General features: G+C 38.6%; 1 protein-coding gene across 4 annotated transcripts in view; it reads right to left on the bottom strand.

Annotated features, from left to right (window-relative positions):
• The window catches only part of LOC127359283 (liprin-beta-1), a 67,992-nt gene that overhangs the window by 22,436 nt on the left and 31,331 nt on the right, over window positions 1–14,225 (bottom strand). For 2 of the 4 annotated variants that reach the window (XM_051393210.1, XM_051393209.1), the window contains exon 1: window positions 3,095–3,257. The exons of 1 other annotated variant lie outside the window; for it this stretch is intronic. The gene's annotated coding sequence lies outside the window, so the exon portion shown is untranslated. Of the gene's footprint in view, window positions 1–3,094; window positions 3,259–14,225 lie in introns of those variants that run through there. One more of the 4 variants, XM_051393207.1, reaches the window with a different exon arrangement.

The raw sequence follows: 14,225 nt of genomic DNA on the forward strand, positions 1-14,225 counted from the left end.
TTGTTAAAAAGTAAAAGTTTTCCAGCTTCAAGTTGATGATACCATCTTGGACACCATCAGTACCACTAACTAACTACTAAGGCTGCAATACGATTATATAATTATCTGATGTGAAAAGATCCAAAATGGCAGCAAATTCTCACATATGAAAAACTCCTAGAACCATTAAATGTTTTATTTCAGCTTAAATGGCTCAAAACTGGTCCTATACAATGCTGTCACTTCTCTTTTCATGCCTTAAGTAACCAACATACTGCTGAATTATCCTATATTTAAAAGATTCTGGTTCGGTAGGCTTATTTTTACAGCCGATTGTCCTATAAATCTCACAAACACCACAATAATCAACTAAAAACTGAATTTGACTTCTTATACAGAGCTGTTTCTCATAAAAAGAGGGCAAAATTATACAATAAAACAAAAAATAGAAAAATGACTATTAAAATCAGGAATCAAAGTAGTTTAAGCTCAAACTCTATAGTACTATTACTCCTACAATACAGGAGTAATAGTAATTGAAGAGGTAACGTGACTGTGAAGCGAGACATGGACTCGTGGAAGTCAACCCCATGTGAAATACGACCACGAGTCAAACACCCTGCCTTTGTTTACAGCTCCCCCTGAGAGATGGTCCAGTGGACTTTAAGTTTGGGCTGCTGTGAAGTCAGACTGTTTGACAGAGATGATAGCGCAGGCTTTAAACCAGTGCTTTCTTTCTACACAAACAACTCTTTGTCTTTCAGAGACTCACATGATAGCACTGCGACACTGAGAGCCCAAGTTATTGCAGTTTTTCCATGTGGCCACAACTACATCACAGTCAGAAATCACATTGGAGGGGAGAAAAAAGTAAAGCGGATTGTAGAAAAGGGGCAGGAAAAACTGAGTAAGAGATCCCAGCAAGCCAAGAAAAACTGCCTTTCATTTCTTTTGTTATCAAAGTTTTAGCACAGAAGCAGCCCTTTCTAAGTATGGAGTCTTATTTAGGGCATAATTCACAGCTGCTGCTTAGATTCAGAAGATAAAGTAAAATGCTGGCAAAGTCAAATGAGTTCTACAGTACTGCCCACAGTGAAACCATAAAAAGGCTTAAAAACAGAGGCATCCCCACACTCAGGAAGACCTTCACTCAGTCCTGTCAGGAAGCGTTTCCTGGCACATTCTGGAGAAATGTCTTCCTCTTCGTCAGAAATTGCCATTTCCCAGCAATCCCAACACTGACTGCACTAACAGGACTAAAAGCCACTCATACACAAAGCTGGGCCTTTAATTACATTCCTGTGAGAGAACTGTTTCAGATAACGCTAAGATTTTAATTTAATTTCAGAAAGATGCAAACATCCCAATATATCATGCGCCTCAAACGTGACACCTCCCTATCTTTCAAAACACACCACCACAAGAGTGCTGTACAAAGAATGCAAGGAATGCAAATGTCAAGAAAAAAGGTGGCTGAGACAGAAAGGCCCCCGTCGATGTTCTTGACACGTGGCTACAATAAAAATAAAAATACATAAACTCTCCTAAGATCTTTGGGGTCTGTGCCATGTTGATCTTGCTGCAGGCCAAGTTAGCCGCTTACACAAACTAGGGCCAGAAAGTGGACTTTGTCTCATCTTTACCTGACTGAGCAACAAACAGTTGCCTGTTGCCTGAGGAAACAAGATAATTGGTGCCAGGAGATTAGATTTATTTATTTGCGTCTTAAACAACCACTGAGAAGACGTGAAAGTGAGTTTTATTATGCTAGTTCTCCCACTGTGACATCAGATAGCGCTGTGCAGGCAAGTGTGCAGCAGCATGGATTTTCTGTGCAGCCGACTGTTAGCCGTGAGAGTGTGGCAGGATACAAATATGGTTATTGTCAGAGAGGGAAATAAAATCCTTTGTTATGCTTTCAGTTCTCTACCCCGGATGCCAAGACATCATCAGACGTACGCAGAGAGAGGAGGGCTGCCAGCAGGTCATGCAGCGTCTCAGGAGGGACTTTTTTTTTCCCCTGAACAACTGTACACTGCAGAGAGTTTACCCAAACAAAGGCTGCAAAAGTCTGAGACTGATAATGAAAGAAGCTGACACTGGAGCAGAAGCAGCTTTTTAAACTGCCGGCTTTAGGTTGGCTGCTACCGCCTTTTTTTTTTTCTACAGTAAATGCTGCTGGGAGCCAAACCGAGTCTGACTGGAGGTTCACCGCAGTGATTCATGATTTGGCTCGTACATTAATGGACATGTGATGCAAAAATTAGCTCTGCTTAAATTAAAAACAAAAGCAAGCATAATTCAACTCAGTCAAAGAAAATACACTGTCCTACAAAATCTGAGGAAATATTACTTTCTCTCAAAACTTTAAAAGATTTAACCTTTTCTGTGGTTGGTGTAAGATTTATCATGTTTGTGTTTTTGTCAATATGAAGTATAAACACAACCAGTGCTGCAGCTGGTTGCCTTTGTTGAGAAGTATAGAGATTCTGCCATGAACAAAACCATTAAATAATCCCATAGCTATTGTCCCAAGGTTAATAGCTATGGTAATTGAATCTAATATCAAAGCATGACAAAAAACAAAGTACCATATTTGAGGAAATGTTACTTTATCTCACTGTATTTGTTTCCTTTATCCTTCTTTATGGATGGTATATGATATGAATTAGTAGATTTTACATGTGTGTTTTTGCTAATATGGAGTGAAAGCACTACTAGTTGCCTATGTTGATATATATATATAGAGAGATTCTGCCATAAATAAATAAATAAAACAATAATTAAATGTCACAGAAACGCTGCAAACCCCAGGAATAATAGCTATGGGAGATTAATCTGATATCAAAGCAAGAAAATAAAATAATAACGAAGCACAATAACAACTCCCTTTAAGTCACATTAAGTAAGTACAAATTAGAAAACTTGTATTAAATACTCAAAACATCACAAAACAAGAGACAGTTCGCTCACACAAACACTTTGTAATTAGCTAAATCCAATTACACAACAGAAGTGGCTTCAACACAATTAAGCTAACAGTCCCAGCGACGATAAACAAACCCTTAAAAAGTAAAAAAAAATAAAAAGTTCATTGAAACTTCGGTTCACTTACAGTTCTCCGACCGACACACGCTAATGAAGGGATCCTGCAGTCTCCGGTAGCTTTACTCCACAACACTTTGGGCACTTTTTTTTTTTCACAGGAGCTTCATGGCTGGCGTTCAGCTTCCCATTGAATTTCTGTGTAAACTGAAAGGGTTCATCCCGACTGAAGAGCGATCCCGAGCGGCGTCGAGCTACTTCAGACGGCGAGGGGAGCCCCGCAAGTGAGGCCTTCAAAATAAAAGCGTTAAATTGTTGGTAGTCACTGGGTTACTTCTACTTAACTACATCTCAGAGTCAAATATTTTAACTTTTTACGTACATTGGCCTGACAGCTTTACCAACTGCTGCAGGTTAAATGTTTTCATCCCCTTTCCTGTCCAGTGCAAATCATCATCTACAGATAAATAAAGTATTTTAACTATTAAACATCATAAGAGTCAAAGAGTTTTACTTTAAGTAGATTTTGCTCATAATACCTACATAGTTTTCCTTATGTAAGGTTTTGAATGCTGTACTTTTACTGGTAGTTGAGTATTTTTCCACAGTGCAAGGCCTATTGATATTTCTACTTAAGGATCTGAATACTTCTTCCACCACTGCCCAATGGATCTCTTGTTAAATCTGACGGGTCACACCAAGATTTAAGGAAAAAAAGAAAAAAATATTCCTAATCCTAATTTTGTCTGCTTTTCATCAAATGTTTAGCTACTTTTTTCTTGTGAAATACTGAATTTATACTTGTTATACAGGTTTTTCCAGTTCAAGACAGCTATTATTTGTTATTGTCAATTGTGTCTGTAACTTCACTGTGTCCCTGGTATGTACAATGATAGCTTTCTTTACTCTCTAATATACCTTTTAGATCTTTTTGACTTTGACCTTTTTCCCTGTGAAGAATGTTTTTTCACTTTTTTAAATTCTGTTTATTGAATGAAATGTTTTTGAAAGTTTGAGATTATAATTTGCTCTATTTTGAAAGTCCCTGCCGGAAACAATATTTGTTATTCCACTCAATTTACACTGCGCATGTGTTTTTGCGCATTTTTTTTCTTAAAAAAAAAAAACTTGAAACGCTAATTGTCTAAATAGTATAAACAAATGTAAATATTGGAAATTTACTTATTTGGCGGTGTTTAGTAAACGTGAACAATCCTCGAGGAGCGGAAAAGTAAAATCCCAAACAACAAGAAAAGTGGGAGTTTTCAGCTTCACAGAAATTGTCTTTATAGACGTAAGAAAGCATTACGAAGTGCGTCAAAAACAGTGCGCTCTAACTCATCTTCATTCTTCTGCATATTTAAAAGGTATCCCTATTTAAAAAGAAATGATATGATAACAATATTTTTCCACAATCAAACATTTAGTCCGAAAACTCATTAGACGTTCAAAATTACGAGGAGACCCTGAAAGCAACAGTTACATGTTGGTCAATCTTGCTTGAAAAGCCTGAAATCAGTTTTATAGCAATAAACAGCCTTCTTGTTGCCGTTTATCTAGTTTATCCGACACTGTCTGATAGCAGTCGTAAAAAGGCTTCAGAGCAGAAATGTGGTAAAAGTGTCTGACAGAAATTATGTGAAAAATTACCAAAACAAAGGAAATGTTCATGTTCACATCTCAAGTGAGCTGCAGCCATATCTCAACTGTCTCAATGCTTTTCATTTTAATGGCTTTTATCTGGATTCATCTCACCAGTGCACTAAATGAAACAAAGTCTCTAATAATAAAGTGTAGGCATGTTGTAAAATGAATCTGTTCTGAGTCTTACCTCATATGACAAAAATAACTGCATATGTACTCAAGTACTGTTTTTAAATACAATTTTGAGGTACCTATACTTTAAGCACTTCTATTTTATGGAAAACAACACTTTTTACTTTGCTACATTTAGTTCACTTCTAGTTTCTTCATAGGCTTCAGTTTATTTAATGTAATGCATTGTAAATGGCATTGGTAAATTAACCAGCACTATATAAAATAGTTAAGCTCCACCTCACCCAGCCACATTAAAAATTCTACTTCTACTTCTACCACTGGTAAAAATCTAAATTATTTTTCAGTGTCCCAGTGCGCCGCTTACAACTTACTTGAAAAATTCTACATGTTTTTTAGGGATAACATGACGGACAAAAGTTTTACATTAAGATAAACTGTCTCATCTATATAAACACAGTGTGCATCTTCTAATTTTAGATTTCATTTGCTCATTCTTTTTCTCTTTTTGTGGCTTCATCTAGTCTCCTTTTTGGTCCGTTTCCAGGACAGTATATATAGATATATTGTACGGCATATGGCTTAAATCTCTGAAACTGAACAGACTGACTGTGCAAAGCATCAGCAAGAACAAGAAAAGGATCTAAGTGGTGCAATAAGTCAGGGCAGTTCAAAAAAGAGTTGGCTGAGCTATAATAAAGTGGCCAGTGGGTGGAAGCAAATTGAAAGCAAATCACATTACACCGAGTGCACATTAAAGCCCCATGCTTACAGAGAAAAGGTCATATTCATTTCCAGCCAGCTTCAGAATAATCACCTGTTGTCTGTGGAAAAGTACACGCTCTCTAAGTATTTTCTCACGCAGTCTCTCTGTTCTCCAACAGCTGGAGACTGGGACAAAAAGCACAGACGGTTCAACCAGCAGGTGGAGTTAGAGCTGTTCTCTTGATCTCTGGAGTGAACACAGTGAGTTGCCTTTTATGCAGGAGCCTTGACTTTCTCTCATAATACAACAAGTGCATGTACTGTTGTAACAGACTGTCCCCGGAGCAGAATAAGTGAAGGAAAATTGCCTCTCTCACTGCAATGTGGAGAACACACAAACATACTGCATGGTGGTGTTTCATTTAATGGCAGCAAGCTTAAACAGCACTGAGAAATAGATGATGGTACAGCAGCCTATGGTGCAGTACAGTGAATGCAGGTTTCTCATCACCACTAGTGTGAGAGAAATCTCTTTAAGAGTAGAGCAGACTGTTCCCTCTCAGCTGTTTCTATATGATGTCTGACATCCTACACATATTTTGTTTACACTCCATTTTTCAGATTTCATATATTTGCTCCTTGGCTGCATTTGAAGATCAATATGGTGCACACTGATAGAGGCTGAACAAAAAGGACTGTCAGCTAAAGTGTTACTCTGGAGCTGAAGATCATTTTCATAATGAAAGTCATCACAGTGTGAGGATGTAAGATGAATCAGAGGATTAGTCAGGTGGATAAAGGGTAAGCAACAGGGTTTAAATTATGCATGTCCAAAATCACCTTGAGACTTGAAAAACATAAAATTAGAGATGTATGATCCTAATTTTTCCCTGCTGATACTTGTGTTCATTTTTCCCAAATTTGTGTGGAACTCATTAGCATCATTTTTATAGAAGGTAACCTGATGCTATGAATTGTATTTTATAGTGACACTGACGAAGAATCCTTATTTAATGTGGATTGTTTGTAACTGGCTCATTATGCAAGGTCCGTTTTAGTCCTGATACCAGGTCGGCGTATTGCTAGAAATTCAACATCCACACTTTTTCAGATTTTGCGGACCTCAAAAGAAGTAAATATCACATCTGGCTGGTTGTGAGACACTGCACACACAGAAATATATTTAAAAAAATGATTTTATTGTTTCCAGAAGTTTAGTATGTTGTCCAAATAAGATCCCATTTTCAAGACAGACCTAGACCTCCAAACCTCTTGAATTGTCCCCCACGTATCCAATTTTCCAAATATTGATTCGAATAGGTTGAGAGTTGGCAGCTAGAACTGAGACCTTTGCAGGTGGGTCTAAGAACAGGACTGTCATCATTTTTGTGCAAAAGGTATAAAAATGGTAACAACCAAAACATTGATGTTGACACAGCAAACAGGCTGTTGTACACTGACTTACAGAAGGAATAACTCCTAAAGTGGCATATTTATTTCTAACTCACTGTAACTCTTATCACAGGTTCTGTATTAACTGAAAATTACCTCAGCCTGAAGTGATACATCACTTCAATCAGAATCTATTTATTGGCTAAGTGTGTGGGCACATTACTGACTGAGTAATGTCTGAGTAACTCTCAACATACTTCAATAACACACCCCAAACAGAAATTGACCAACATGAACACAATGACTAAATAATGAAGTGGACCAAAATGGTTATTTAGTGTCATTGGCAAGGTAGAGGGTGGCCTGGGTACGTTCAAAAATACTATATGATATTCTTTGTGAAAACCATGTATCTTCAAAACTTTTCATGACTTAACAAAATGAAGTGGGAGAAATTTCTCAACCCAGAAAGGAATGAATTAATCCTTCAGTTATCCTGAAGTGAATCTGCTTGTGAATTTCATGCAGTTTATTCTCCTCCAATAGCAGCTTCAATACCTCGGTGAATACCTCTGTGTCTGGTGGCATATACATGTACGCTAACTGGTCTCATAAATGACTCTCATAAAACATATTCCCCTGAGCCTCAGTCTGATGGGAAAGCATCTCTGTGCACCTCATCATATAGCAATCATGGCAGTAAAAGTAATTAGTAATTTTTTACAACCTCCTTTAGCCTATTGAGTGCAGCACTTACTGTTTCATGAAATTCTGAAAAACTTCTGAAGCTGATTGGGATTCTGACACATTACTCTGATCATTTAAAGGGAAATTAGGCTGCTGAAAGCTTTAACTCTGCAGCCGGCTGTCATTCTGGCTCCATGAAGTGTTTTGCCTATCTAGCACAATCCCTGGAGACCACGTCCCAGCGTCCTATCATGCAGCATGGTGATTTTAGTGGCCATGGCAACCTTGTTGCTTGGATGTACCGATATAACCCCTGTAACAATTTTTAATTTCTTTGCGTGGAGAGAGGCCCAGAAGCAACTCAAAGCCAACATGGCTGAACTAATGTCATGTTGTTCTGGTTGAAGCTGAAGCACTGAGGTCAAGTGCTCCTGTTGGTGCACGTTAATGGAGGTGGAAGCACGCAGGTTACAGAAGTATCCAGCAGTGCAAACAGAAATCATAATTCATATCTGAATCACCTGCTAGTCCTAAACCCTGCATTGAATCGTCCACATGGAGTTGTGTGTAAAATCTTACAGTGGGCTTTTTTCCTGTAGTTGCACCAACACTTTCAGTGCACACACTGTAGAAAAACATCTGTAACTACACTGTGACAATCAATATGCAATCACAATACTGAAAACAATCATTTGTTTTGGCCATTTCTCATTATTGTTGTATAAATGTCAAATCCACAGACAAATGCACAACATCCAGAGCACACTGAGATGAGGTTTGTGGAGGACAGCTGGGGAGGACCAATATGTATGTGACCCTTTTCTGTGCTGTTATTGTCAGTAGGAGTATGGAGTCTAATAACTACAAAAACTCAGTGGATACAGCCTGAAAAGAAGGCATGAGGACACGTAATGTAAGTCCAGATTTTACCCTTTTTATAATTGCATGTTATTCCTCTTTGTTGCTGGCAACTGCTGCAGCTCTCCCTCTCCTTTTATGTGATGCCTTACATATTATTTATACTGCAGAAGCTGTCTCTTCTCCCTGGAGGACAATGGAAAGAAATAACAACTATTTACCATGTCATACCTTGTTGCAGACAACAAGCACTTTAAAATCTTTATATCCCACGCTTAAAACGCTGCTAATTCATTTCCAACAGCTCATGACGGCTTACGGGAATTAGTTAACACCCCAATCAGCTATTTAAATTCTTATGCACCCCATGTAGCTGTGTATTACTGTTGAATGAAATCCACGCTGCCTTTAATGCTGGTGCAGCAGAAATGAAGAAGTCATAGCTGTTCTGTTTAGTGCTTTAAGCTAAATGCTTACATCATGGCAACATGCTCACAATGACAATGTTAAAGGAATAGTCACACATTGGAAAATACAATCAAGAGTTCGATGAAAAGATCAACACCACTCTCGTGTCTGTATGATAAATATGAAACTAGTGCTAGCAGCTGGTTAGTTTGGCTTAGTGCACAGCCTGGCTCTGTCTAAAGTTGCAGTGACTTCCTGGAGTCTTTGTTTCGTGCAAAGTTCATGGTAACAAGACTCAAGGAAGTCACTGCGCCAGGCCAGGAAATAGCCCGTGGCATAAGCCCATGTAAAAGCACAACTTGTCATTTATACAGTTCAGTTTTCGTAAAGCTTAAACAAACCAAATATAATGTGTTAATCAGTAAGCTAAAGAGGTGTTGGGAGGTAGATTTTGTTACCTTTGGACAGAGCCAGGCTACCCGCTTCCCCATGTTTCCAGTCTTCATGCTGAGCTAAGCCAACCTGCCGCTGGCGGTAGCTTCACATTTCTCATACAGACATGAGAGTGGTATCAATCTGCTCATCTAACCCTCGGCAAGAAAGTAAATAACTGCTTTTCTCAATTTTAAATTTTGCTATTGTCAAGAGCTTAGTTTGGCTTGTTATGTGCAAAACACAAAGTGCAGCTGTAGTTCTGCAGGTGTTCTGTCAATATGTGCTACCATCAAGATGTGTTACCTAGCGGATCTGTGCATGCACATCCGTTAGGGTAAGAGATAGGGGCGGGGTTAGACTCTGATATCAATTCATACTATGGTAGCATTTTTCCATAAGGCAGGATAAGTTGACAGAACACAGGGATTTGGTCCTCATAAACTAAAGTATTTGAGAAAAAAGAAAGTCAGGGGATCGCCAATGTCAGTATGATTCATCATCTGGAAACCACAATGTGGTCAAATATTTGCTAAAATATTCCCCCGCTAGGCTAAAAGGCTGTGTACTGATAGATACTGATGTTTTGCTGATAAAGCAAATGCTGTCTCTCTGCTCAGAATCTTGAGCCAATAGAGCTTCTTTCAGTCTGAGGAGAATCAGATATGTTAAGGGACCCTGCAAAAGGTAAAGAGCAGCTGAAGTGACAGGATTCAAACTCTGTCCTGTCATCAAGTCTGCAGGATTTACTGAGATCAATTTTGAAAGGATGGGTGATCCCTTCATTAGCTGAGAGTTGAGGGAATAGACGGCGAGACGGTTTTATTTCATCATTCAGCTCCCTGCTGATGAGGGCCGGGAGATCACGTTCCTTTGTTATTACTTTATTTCTTATGTAACACACCTGACAGTGGTAATTAATGAGATGAAAGCGCAGGTGTCCCCGAGGGCCCTCAGTCTCCCCCCAGTGACAGGATCAAATCCATAGCCTAATGTATGCCAGCTTGGTAAAGTGGTATTCATCAGAGCACTTGAGGGCATCATCGCTGCTCACTTTTCTCACCCATCTGCAAGGAATCTCATCCCGCGCCGATGATTATCATCCTTCAAAGTCACCAAATTCAACAATTGAGTGATTTGTTTGATGACTGTTTTTCTCTCTCTCCACACTTAGCATTTAACCAGCGTGCATTGCATGTTGTCTATATGGAGATACACAAAGAGCAAGTGGGATTTACATGGCTAATCGCATGTGACAACTGATTTACATACTGTGACAAGACACTAGCAACCGTCACCACTGACTGCAGGCATTGAGCTCTGCATTTCTATTCCTAGGCTGCTGAAAAGAGTCATTGGGCCCTGCATGTTACACGGATTGCTGTCCCTTCTGCCTCTGAAATGCAAGTTGTACTAACAAAGAAAGGAACACCACAAATAGCTTTGACCATCAGCCACGGAAAACCTCCTGACATCCCGTAATTATTCCCTGATTGTTAGGAGGCTAATAATAAAGTTGCGGCTGCCCTGCTGAGAGCCAATTGAAATGTAGCACTCAGATGTGGACAGAAGCCACGGCAACTCGAAGAGGAGCGAGATGTACCACAAATGAGCTGCACTGCGTCTTGCTTTGACTTTTGCTTGAGTCAACAGCATTTAAGATTAAGAGAGACAGAGAACAAGATGAAGAAGAAAAACAAACTTGTGACTCTTCGAGGTGTGATGCACTGGTGGCCTTGTTGGAAGGTAGCGGAGGTTCTCAGATCTTCAGCAGCAGCAGAAAAAAAAGCTTATTGCCTTCCTAAATGGTTTGAACAGTGTCACCAGAACTGAATAAATTACTGTTAAAAGGGTCACTGACAATTTTCTTCTATAAGGGAAATTGTGGGATTCAGTAACGTGGTTGTTATTCCTGTCCATTATTACTATTGGTCATGACATTTATTCAATACCTCCATCCTAGAGATTTGTAACGTCCTCTCCCACAGATTTAAAAAACAAAAAACAACTAAACAGAAATTACCTCAAACAATTATCTCACAGTCCGACTATAAGTAAAGACTCAAGGAAATCCCTCAACTACACACCACTCTGATAGCAATTAGCCACGACCGGAATCTCTCTTTACTGTATTCCAATGTCCTTTTATCCTTTTGTCCCAAGATCATCCCTGTTATCATTTGTTGCTATACAAATAAATTGAAATGGAACTGCAAATACATGTGGATCAACATACATAATTAGTAAAACCTTTTTAAAAGAACATATCTGTAAAGTCACAGTATCAGCAAAACCTTAACTGACAACATATTTAATTTGTTTTGCACCAATCTGCTCATGGCAACTAAAGCATGATGTTATGATTGAGTTCTAACAAGTTAAAGCACCTGATTCAATCTTTCTCATATGGATCGCACATGGATGTGAAGCTGTGCAGTTCCAAGAATAAAAAAAATGAAAAAAAGGAGACAGGGACGCTGCAGCATGCACAAAGACTAAATCAGAAAGGAGCCATGTACTGCTACACAATTTGAATATTTTACTTTCAGACGGACTCAAAGTGTCTGAGATGACTTTTGTGTAATTGAAGGTTTTTAGAAAAGCTGTAGGTGTGCACCTGTGAGTAAAATGTCAACTAATAGTCATAATGGACAAAAAATGAGCAATAACGATGATTATATCTGCACACAAGTTATATGACGAGTTAGACCCTCCCTGCCTGAGGGTCAGCAGCACTTTTAAGTTTTTCTTTTATTGATGTGAAAACACAAAGTAAACCCAGGTAGTCTGACACACGGCCAGTCGCCTGTATTCTTATATATATGCCCCCATTTCTTTCAAACTGCAAGTTTGTAGTGAAATCTGTTCAAATGTTGCAGTCTCCAAGCCCAGATTGAGATCACCCCGATGACATCTTCAAGGCAATTTTCTCAGACTTCTAAGACTAGAATGGCGAGTTCTCTTAGTATTTTTTAAAAAGGACCTATCTTTAAATCTTGCTTTTAATTTGAAATAGTGTTATGGCCTTCATTTTTAGGTTTTTATCATTGGTTTTTACATAATTTGTCTTACTGGTGTTTATTTGTTTATTTTTTTACTTTGCTTATTGATTTTATGTGGTATTTTAGTTTTGTTATGTGAAGGACTCTGCATGTTTGTATGAAAGGTGCTATATAAAAAAAGTTGAGTTGAGTTGAGATTTGACAAAGCTCCTCCAAAGCCACAGAAGACGTTATTTGCACAGGCTGAACTGTATACTATACTAAATAAATAAATATAAGTGCTTAAACAATATATAGAATTAGAAAAAAAGGTGCAAATGTGCAACAATAAAAGAATATATGTAAGAAATATTCCAACTAAAGTCTTCCATACAAAACTGTAACTACATCAAATCATGTAATGTAAGTGACAACAGATGCATGTGGGAGGATGCATATGTTCATGCTCCATTTGTTATATATCTATGATTATGTCAGAGTCATCTCCAATACTGTAATGGAAATAGTGGTGATGATTGCACCCTGGTATGAGAAATGAGTCCAGACTGAAGCTACAAGAAGCTGATTTTCTCATTTACCTACCCATGTCTGACAATGATTGCAGTTCACTAAGTGGTCATATGCAGATCACAGCATGGTAGATGACATTTACCATCTACAAATCCTTGTCGACCATTCACCAGTGACAACTGAACTGATCAGCCTTATTGTCGGGAAAGCTTTACAGTGACTATTTTCGTCCACAGCTGAAAAAGTTTGCCGTCACAAAGCCATGATTCACTACGAAGTTGTGATTCACCTTTTCTCACCTTGGTCTCGAGGTGTCTACACTGTCCACGGAAAAATTAAATGATAGTGAAACAACCAGCAAGCCCTGATGCCCTTACCTCAGAGACCTGCTGGTGATAAGCAGCTCACTGATGTAGGCGGGTGCCTGGCGATGCAAAGCTCTAAAACTGATCATAAAAGTCTTAAATCATAAAAACCCTCTAACATCTTGGCTTTTCTCTTCAGTGGGAAAAGGGTACAATCTGCATTCATTCTCGAGCGACCAGCATAATGCAAAGACTCTACTGACATAAAGTAAAGAGACTATTAGTACTTGCTCTGCTCAACTGCAAATATGTAGCTCTGATTTTGTTGCAACTGCTGTGAGAGAGCAAACTGATGTCTGCCCTGGATATATGCACAAAGGACAAAAAGAAAATATCACAACTTAACATTTTCCAACACTGTCATTAAGCTGAATGTACAGTACAAACACAATCAGTGCAGTAAAAAAAGAAAATACACAGCGGTCAATGTTTTGTTTGTCCCAAAAATGTGTTTCTATTTCATATCATAAAATTCTGTTGCTTCGTATCTCTTATTCCTTTCTTTTCATTATTGACCTTCAAAAAAGTGCTCTGACAAAACAAATCCAACTCAAGGGCCCCCTAACATGCTTTTTCTCGAGCTTGTCATGGGGATAAATCTGTCGACATACCTGTTAGTGTTATGATACTATCGCTGTTGTTGATGTTTTTATGTTCTCAGTTACTTCACTGTTCTTTGTTGACATGCTCTGAGAAACAGAAACATCAGACAATATATAATGGCATGAAACAGATGCCAACACAGTTATATGACTAACACTAATATGACATCTGAAATGTAATTGATAAAAATAAAGAGGTTCAATAAGAAAGAGTTATTAGAAAGAAGAGGGTAAAAAGAGGTTTCTAGTCTACTATTTAAAAAAAAAAAAAACATCATGCAGACTATGTTTATTTGTCAGTCACTGACAAATTGGACAGTTTCCTGAGACAAAAGCATCTGCTCGGTTAAATCTTCTGCCAGGTAGAGTGCAGGGAAACCTAGCAACAGGCTGCGGCAGACCGAGCTCATCTCTGCTCTCAGATCAATGGCGCACACGCATAAGCATCACTGTCTGCTCTCAGT

Source organism: Dicentrarchus labrax, unplaced genomic scaffold (assembly GCF_905237075.1).
Source record: "Dicentrarchus labrax unplaced genomic scaffold, dlabrax2021, whole genome shotgun sequence".
NCBI classification, from domain to species: Eukaryota; Metazoa; Chordata; class Actinopteri; family Moronidae; genus Dicentrarchus; species Dicentrarchus labrax.